This window comes from Jaculus jaculus, chromosome 3 (assembly GCF_020740685.1).
Source record: "Jaculus jaculus isolate mJacJac1 chromosome 3, mJacJac1.mat.Y.cur, whole genome shotgun sequence".
NCBI lineage: Eukaryota > Metazoa > Chordata > Mammalia > Rodentia > Dipodidae > Jaculus > Jaculus jaculus.
The window spans coordinates 106905291-106915013 of record NC_059104.1 but is presented as its reverse complement, the minus strand read 5'-3'; the positions used below and the strand labels follow the sequence as shown (position 1 = coordinate 106915013).

At 36.7% G+C, this 9723-nt stretch overlaps 1 pseudogene; it reads right to left on the bottom strand.

Annotated features, from left to right (window-relative positions):
• Window positions 1–593: 593 nt before the first annotated feature.
• LOC123459726 lies at window positions 594–682 on the bottom strand (annotated as a pseudogene).
• Between the last annotated feature and the right edge of the window lie 9041 nt (window positions 683–9723).

The window sequence follows — 9723 nt, the reverse complement described above, 5'->3', positions numbered from 1 at the left end:
GTAATTTTTTTTATTTTTAAAAAGACAGGTTTATTCAGTGTCATGATCAGATTATTACAATTAAGAGCATGGGTGAAGAAAGAGTCTACATTAAAACACTTGGTTGGTACACTTTACACTTTTTACAGAACAGAAACCACAATAATCTTTATAACATTTAGGAACAATACAGTTCCTGAAGTTTTTGTTTGTTTGTTTGTTTGTTTGTTTGTTTGTTTGTTTGTTTTTCAAGGTAGGATGTCACTCTATCCAAGGCAGACTTGGAATTAACTATGGAGTCTCAGGGTGGCCTCAATCTCATGGCAATCCTCCTACCTCTGCCTCCTGAGTGCTGGGATTAAAGGTGTGTGCCACCATGCCTGGCCCTTTTTCTCTTTCTTTCTTTCTTTCTTTCTTTCTTTCTTTCTTTCTTTCTTTCTTTCTTTCTTTCTTTCTTTCTTTCTTTCTGTCTGTCTTTTATTACCACACAAATGAGTATTATCTAAAACATGCCTTTTTTGTAGCATCTAGGCCCTGCGCCCACTGTGCTTGTCTGAGTTCTCAAATCTGTTGTAACCTGTAGCTTCCCTGTCACTTCTCTCCTAATAAGCTTTAAAAATATGAAACACTTCATAAATTTGCATGTCATCCTTGCCCAGGGCCATGCTCATCTCTGTATTGTTCCAATTTTAGTATATGTGATTTTTTTGTATGTGTGTGTGTGTGTTTGTGTGTGAATGTGTATGTGGTGGTTTGATTCAGGTGTCCCCCATAAACTTAGGTGTTCTGAATGCTAGTTTCCCAGCTGATGGAGATTTGGAAATTAATACCTTATGGAGAGTGTATTGTTGGGGGTGGCCTTATGCGTGTTATAGCCAGTTTCCCATACCAGTGTTTGGCACACTTTCCTATTGCTATTGTCCACCTTAGGTTGGCCAGGAGGTGATGACCACCCTCTGTTCATGCCATTGTTTCCACCTGCCATCATGGAGCTTCCCCAAGAGGCTGTAAGCCAAAATAATCCTCTTTCTCCCAAAAGCTGCCCTTGGTTGGATGATTTCTACCAGCAACACGAACTTGACTGCAACAGTGTATGTGTACATATGTGAATGTGTGTGGACATAGGTTAGTGTATGTGTGTGTATATATGTGCGTGTGGATGCCAAAGGCCAACATCAGGTATCTTCCTCAACCTCTTTTTACCTTCCTTTTTTTTTTTTTTTTTTTTGAGAGTGTCTCACTAAATCTATAACTCACCAATTCAGCTAAACTAGCTATCCAACAAATTCCAAAGATCTTCCTGTCTCTGCACCCCAGTGCTGGGATCACAGGTGCATGCCATCACACCTAGCTTTTTAAGTGGATGATGAGGATCTGAACTCAGGTCCTAATGCTTATAAAGCAAGCATTTTACTCACTGAGCCAACTCCCCTGCCCAGTGCTTGAAAGTTTAATGAGAATTACTTAGGATCTGTGCACAGATTTGGGTAGTATTAACATCTCAACTATGTTTTCTTCTTATCAGTAAGTACAGGAAATCATTCCATTTATTTATGGCTGCTTCAGTAAATAAAAAAAGCCCACCACAGAATAAAATAAAATATTTACATATTATACATCTGGTAATGGTTTCATATCTAGCATATATAAGGAAATCTTACAACAGAACAAGAAAAGACAAACAAGCCAATTAACAAATTGGCAGACAACTTGAATAGCTAGTTCCTTAATGAAGATATACAAATGGCCAATAAAAACATGAAAAGAAGCTTAATATCATCATCCACTAGGAAAACACAAATCAAAACAGCAATGAGATCCCACTTCACACCTATCAATATGGTAATCATTTTAAGCAAGATGTAGGAAAATTGGAACCCTCCTATGTTGCTAGTAGAAATGTAAAATGAAAGCGCCACTGTTCCCAATAGTTTAGTGTTTCCTCATATAGCTAAGCACAGAATTATCATATAACTTAAAGAACCTTCTACGCATGATCATGCAAGTGACCCTATTTTAACACAGTATGTAACAAAAGAAAAGGCACAAAAATAGAACAAGGATGAAATGCTTTAATGGGAGGGGGATAAGAGAGGTTAATAATGAGAGTGTGTTCAAAATGCATCATATATGTGCATAAAAGTATATATAGTGAAATATGGTAGTATGGACTTGTAATTCTAGTGCTGGAGAAGTATAGACAGGTGGGTTCCTGGAGCTTGCTGGCCAGCTAGCCTAGCCTAATTAATGAGCTTCAGGCCAATAAATGATCCATAAAAGGTGTTGTTGTCCATCTCATAAAAGGGGGATGGCACCTAAAGATCAACACCTAAGACTGTCCCATGGCCTGCATGGGGATATGTACAAACATGTGCACACACACTCATAAAGAAATGAAGCTGTGATACATGCTATGTGGGAAAACCTGGAAAGTCTTATATATAAAAATACAAATATTTTATGGTTCCCATTAGGTATTTCCTGCTGGATAATTGATAGAGACAGAAGGAATATTAGGGGTTGCTAGAGAATGGAAGGAGAAAAAGATAGGGTGTTATTGTTGATGATTACAGAGTTTCTGTTTGGGATAACTATTAAAAGTTTTTGTAATGGTGGCAGTGTGCAACATTATGAGTATAATTAATGTCACTGAGTTGGATACTTAAAGTGATTAAATTAGTAATATATAAGGTATATTTAATACAACAAAATATTTATATGATCAAAAATCTGAAACAAACATACTACCACTGAAGATATAAGACTAGCCATTCTGTATATGAAAAGACATTCAAAGTCATTATTTATCAGATTATAATGTAAAACTCTAATATAAAATCTACTCATATTCCTAAAGGGCTAAAATCCAAAAGTCTGACAATATATTGTCAGTGATGCACAGATACCAAAACTTTAAGACATTTTGTTATCGAAAATACAGGAAAATATCATCATTCTAAGGAATTATTTTCTAGTATCTTGTAACATTAAATACATATCTATGCTACAACTTGGTGATTCTATTATTATAAATTTACTAGGGACAGAAATAATATTTATAGATCATGTCTTTTGACAAGAATATTTTTGTTTAGTTTTCTACAATGGCAATACCCAGAGTCAAAGTTAATATAAATTGAATGGGCGAATAAAAAATAGTGTTATATGTCTATATAATGCAACTTAGTCTCAATGAACTAACTACTGACATACACAAAACATGGCTAAATCTCACAGACATTATTCTGAGAAAAACAGCCATATACAAGGATTCATACTATACAATTCCAATTATGTGGGTCTCTAGAATAGAAACAACTTATATTAATGTGGTTTGTCAAAAATATTTCCCTTTGGAAGATATTTGGCTGGAATTGTCATACTTTCCAGGGGATGGAAATGTCTATTTTGCTGATCATTAGTTCCATGTATATGCATGTCTGAAAATGCTGAGCTAAACACTTAAAATGTATTTTTATAGTGTATCAATTACAGACAGAACAAATAAACCCAGCCTTGCAAATTTGTATGTGCACTTTAATAATGGAGACTGAGACTTTTTAAAAAATGTGCAGGAATATGGTTTGAACAACTGGCACAGCAGATAAGCTGAGTCATATGGCAATTTTATTTTTATCATCTTATGCTCAGCTTTGATTGTTTTGTAAAACTTAATGCAAAAACTATCAGAAAAATGTTCCTTTTATAAGACACTCTCATATTTATCAATACTAGTTATTATTTTAAATTCTTTATTTTTAAGTATTATTTTGATTCATTTTAATGAAAAATGGAAAGATGAAGAAAATATTAATTTGTTGTTCACAAACATCTGTATCACATCTTGCCTCTATGACAATATGGCTTAGTTGCTCTGTAAAAATGGCTTGTAGCTGGGGTCATTGTATTTTTCCATTCTGCTAATATGTTGGGTAATGAAGCAAGTAAGATAGTCTTTTATCCAAGATCATTACCTTAAACTATGAATTAATCCAGATTCTTTAGAAGTGGGACTCCAAGAGTCACTAGACACACTGGAGAATTTTATTTCTGCTTTAGCATTAAGGAATTAATTTCTGCAGATACATTTCAGGGTCTATGCTTTGGACCCTTTAATATACACTATGGAGTGGGCGACAATCCAGGTTGAGGCAGATATGTGTAGTAGTGTGGAGGATAAAGTGGGGAGGAGGGTAAAGTGGAGAACAAGATGCATGCATATTAAGCAATTAAGGGGAAATTAACAACCAGATAAAACTACATGAAAAATGCATTGTCTAGACAAAAATGGATATGGGAAGTGAGGACTAGGAGAGAGACCATTGGGATTTAAGGAGTATGTTTTCCTGTTAGTCAAAGTAGCGTTTTGCAGTGAGAAGGGCTGCAACATGCTTGCCCATTCCAAATCAAACAAACAATGGAATGTGTATGTACTGTACTATTTTTATTGAGCTTATTTTATTATCTGTTATAGCCAAAAATCAAGTTCACATCATAAATGCAAAAGTAAGTTTAACTTTTAAGCATAAAATGAGACTTCTTATTACTTTTTATTTTTTATTATTGACAACTTCCATAATTATAGACAATAAACCATGGTAATTCCCTATCCTTTCACTTTTCCCTTCACAACTCCACTCTCCATCATATCCCCTCCCCCTCTTAATCAGTCTCTCTTTTATTTTAATGTCAACATCTTTTCATCCTATTGTAAAGGTTTTGTATAGATAGTGCCAGGCATTGTGAGGTCATGTATATCCAGACCATTTTGTGTCTGGAAGAGTGCATTGTAAGGACTCCTACCCTTCCTTTGGCTCTTACATTTTTTTCCACCACCTCTTCTGCAGTGGACCCTGCACCTTAGAAGGTGTGATAGAGATGCTTCATTGCTGAACACTCCTTTCTCACTTTTTCTCAGGACTATGGTGCATTTTGAGTCATCCCAGAGGTCAGCACCATCTGAAAAGAGAAGCTTGTCTAACAATACGTGAGGGTGGTGTTAATATATGGTATGAACATTAAGAAAAGTGCATACGGGACAGTTGGTGAGCCTAATACATGACATACAAACAGCAGCAGGTGCTTAGACCCCTAGGGCTCATAGGTTTTCAGTATCAGGCATGTATTCCCTCCCACATAGTGGGCCTCCAGTGTAATTAGAGAGCCGTTGGTTTCCCCATAACAAACATACCAGTATTGTACCCATTGGCTCATTTGGCCTGGCTGGTCCATCTTAAGGCTTGCAGTGTCCACTGTTTATTTCCACTGGTGACATCTCTCTTTCTGTCATGGAGCTGCATGAAGCATAGCTTTTTCCAGCTTTCTGTCAGCTGGTCTACATGGAGGAGGTCTTTAGCTCAGTTCCAGCAGGATTTCTCAGTGATCTTGCAGCCCAAACATGTGGAGTCTACAGCAATATCTATTCCTGGTGGGAAACCCAGAGCCTCCATAATGGCCTGTAATGTTTTGGGAGCATCAGGGACCTCCCTGGCTAACAGCTCAGTGGAAGGTTTCCCATCCCTGGCACTGAAATTTTTCTTGTAACAACCTATGGTTTCTGGGTTTGCCACTGTCCAAAAAAGCAAGTTTCCATATGACTTATTCATACCTTCTTAGATTTTGATTAGCCCTTCCCCCACAATTGAGTGAAATGAGACTTTAATGTAGACCTAGTCATTATAAAAGTTTAACTAACATATACAAACCTTGCTTTCTTCCATTTATGTGTCTGGGCCCATACTATTTTGCACTTTCAAATGATAATCCAAAAATAGTACCAAGAAAGTCCACAACACATGTAATTTTCAGGGGTTATTTAAGGTGCAAGATCAGCACAGTACCTCATCTTCAGGAAAACTTGTGGCTATATTGGTTTGGGGCAAACCCTAACCCTGTAATTTCCAGGAAGTGTGGCGCCTCACACACTTTTCAGGTCATAAGGCAGGAGGTAAATTTATACTTCGTAGTTGCCTTCGAAAATGTCTTGACAGGATAGAAAATGATCTCCAGTGTTTGCCAAACCATCAATGTGCTAAGGGGATCTTAGCACTTGTGCCCTTCTGGAAAACAATTCAATAAGATATGGAGAAAAGACTTAGCAAGCGAGATTCATTACAGTGAGAGTCCACAACCAAAGACACAAGAAGTCCATCCCATGAAGGATAGGCCCACAGGGTGTCAAGTATATTTTTTCTGTATCCATTTTGTCCACTATTGTTTAGTCCACCCTCTCTCTGCCTCCCCACTGGTGTCTTTGTTTTTATTTTATTTATGAGAGAGAGAAAATGGGCACACCAGAGCTTTCAGCCACTGCAGACAAACTCCAGATGCATGTGCCCCCCTTGTGCACATGTCGGACATTGCATGCTTTCAACTCTGTGCATCTGGTTTAAATGCAACCTGCAGATTTAAATATACATTCTTAGGCTTCACAGGCAAGTGCCGTACCACTAAGCCATCTCTCAAGACCCCATTGGTATCTTTAAATTTATCTCCTCTCTCCTGGTTCCTTTAGAATTCATTTGAGTAAGAAATTATTATTTTCTCTTGAAAATAGTTGCTTGCAGTTGATATCCAGACTATATGTGAGCTAGGACATCTTATTGTCTCAAAGTTAAGACATCTGTTATTTTTAATTGAAGTCTTGTCATGAAAGCTGGGGCTAAGGTTGTTTTACAATAGTGTGTCAGGCCATATAAATAGGGATAGGGCTTGGGCTGTTTTGTAGACTCCCTTCTCCAAGCCCCTCTATTCATATCTAACTTCTACCTTAGGAAAGTGTGTTTTAATCAGTGAAAATTTACTGAACATCTGTCTTATATCCCCACAGTACATTACACAGAATCTGGAACAATAAGTCACTAGAATGTCGTTCTACAGTCTTATGAGTCCTTTGTCAAATTTTCAGGAGTTTTATGAGCCTGTTATAAATAATTGCTGTTAAAATTAAATTATATAATTTTATAATTCAATGACTTACTGAATAAAAATATATTAAATATAATCATTCATCAAACATTTTATTATCTTTTACTATCCATGTGCTAGTTGTTATTTATATCCATTGAATCTGTATTGGAGAGATAATAAGACTGTGTATCTTTTCCCAACTATGTGTTGAATACTGTTAGTAATTTGAAATCAGCTATGATGGGTATATTTACACCATTACAGCTGACTTTGAGGTTCTTTTTATGGAGTGGGAGAGTGTGTCTTGTTGCCTAGATTTAAGAAAGTGACAGATAAAATATTAATAATGCAAATTAAAATTAAATACAGGTAATGTCTACAACTCTGACATTGAAAAATAGTACAAGATTATGAAAACATCCTTCTAGTATTTATCCCTATTACCCAAGTCAATAGTAACACATATCATTGAAATATAAGTTATAATGTGGATCTACCTCATTTCACATCCATTTTACTCATTAACATAACCAACATTTTTATGAGGAATTACTTTGTTCTAATCCAGCCATCTCACTACTGAATATAGCTCCAAAGGAAAAGTAACAAAGAGGGCTGGGAATGTAGCTTAGTGGTAGAGTAGTTCTCTAGCATGCATGAGACCTGGAATCATTCCAGAGTACCACCCAGAATTAATAAATGTATAAAATTTTAATCTGATATTGAATAATCATCTGTTCTTCCCTTTTCATTGTATCATTATTCACAGTAAGCAAGATTCAACCAGTGGATAAAAAGATCAAGAAAATGTGTTATATATTTGTAATGGGATGATTCTTTATATTCTAATAAAAATAAATTTTAAAGAGCAGTTCATGTGTATTTTCTTCAAGGATCAGGTTTCATTCTTGACTGAAGCACTGAAGCACATACCTAAGGACATTCTCCAAGACCAGCAGGGGTTTTCCATCTAACAGGAGTTGTCAAGAGCCATAGGGCCTTGTGATGAACATCTTTTATATTGTGATTGAATTAGCTACCTTCTTAAAGTCTAAATGAAATATCCTCTGGTAAATAGAATAAAGTGAAACTAATTAGAATTCAGTGGGCAATAATTGACAGCCAGTTTTGAGGCTTATAGCTATTTGTCTGGCAAGTGACATAATAATTTTTAAACAACTAAACTATGATTTCATGACAGGAAAATGTTCTAAAGGACTTTTCAATTGCTTTTTGGTCTTTTGGCTCAGAGTATATGAACAGAATGTTTGTCAACTGGGGACTAGGGAAGAACACTATGGGGCATCAACTTATGTCCAGATTGTGATGGTAAAGTGGAGTGAATGTGAATAAACCTTCATTGTAAGCCACTGAAAAAGACTGAGATAAGTTATGGCTGATTTAAATAAAAACTTAATTATGGAATGCTGGATTTTTGTTTTCATCCCACATAGGAAACCCAGTTAATTTCCTTAGTTTCATTTCTATTCACAGGCCATGGGATTTAAATATAAATACAGTTCTATCATATCTCACTGATCTGTATCAGAGCCTATATCATTTCTTTAATTATTAATTATCAAATATGTATTTTGTTCTTTAAATCAACAGAGAAACATGGGTTTTAAAAAATAAACTGTGTATTATTTTGATTGGAAGCCATAAATTTCATAGAAGCAAGTCTGAGTAGTTATTCCAGGGCTATGTCACCATAAGCTGCTATCTCCAGAGAGCTGGGTTGCAGACTGTCAGACCAGTCACACAACAAAGACAAAGGAGGACAGCCTTAACCACCATGTCATTGACAAACTTGTCATAAACATAAGACATTCCAGACAGAATATTCCAAAATTAATTGCCATTAAACCAAGTCCAAAACAAAAGAAGGATTTTAAAATATTTATTTATTTATTCAAGAGAGAGAACGAGAATGAAAGGGAATAGGTTTGCCAGAGCCTCTTGTCACTACAAGTAAACTCCAGTCACATGAACCACTTTGTGTATCTGGTTGGGTATTGGGGAAGTAAACCGAGGCCATCAGTTTTTCAAGCAAGCACCTCAATCACTGAGCTATCTCTCTAGCCTCTAGTGCCAACTCCCACCCCTGCCCTAGAGAACTTTTTTTAATTTTTATTTTTGCTTCTTCAAGGTAGGGTCTCCCTCTAGCCCAGGCTGACTTGGAATTCACTATGTAGTCTCAGGCTGGCCTCAAACTCATGGTGATCCACCTACCTCTGCCTCACAAGTGCTGGGATTAAAAGCATGCATCATCATGCCCAAATGACTTTCTTTTTCTTTTTCTTTTTCTTTATTGGCTATGTATGTACTCAGTATGTAAACAGCCATGTTGGTACCCCTGCTAGCTTCCTCTCTGTCCTCCCCCTTCTGCAAGGGCCCTCCTCATTTGGGGTTGTGAGTCCTGCATTGTGGAGGTAGCCATCAGTTGTGGGGAAGAGGCAATATCTCTGTGCATAATCTTCCAACTTGTGGCTCTAACAATGTTTCTACCCCTCTTCCATGAATTTCCCTGAGTCATGTTGGGTTCATTTTAGATCTATTTCAGTGATGAGTTATTGGGAACCTCTGTGTCTCTGGATATCTAGTTTAGTGGGAGTTGAGCATTCTATGTGTGTATCTCCTTCACCCTTGTGCTGGTACCAGGTTCACCAAGAAAACAGCACTCTTGCTCATTTCCCCAATAACTCTGTGGTTTCAGCTGGGGCCCTGGTGAGGTGCAATGGGTTGAATCTCTCCACAGGTTCTGGTTCCATCTGACAAAGAGAAGCAGAGTCTCCAGTGGAGAGTAAAGTCATCACTGGATAAATGGGATAACCA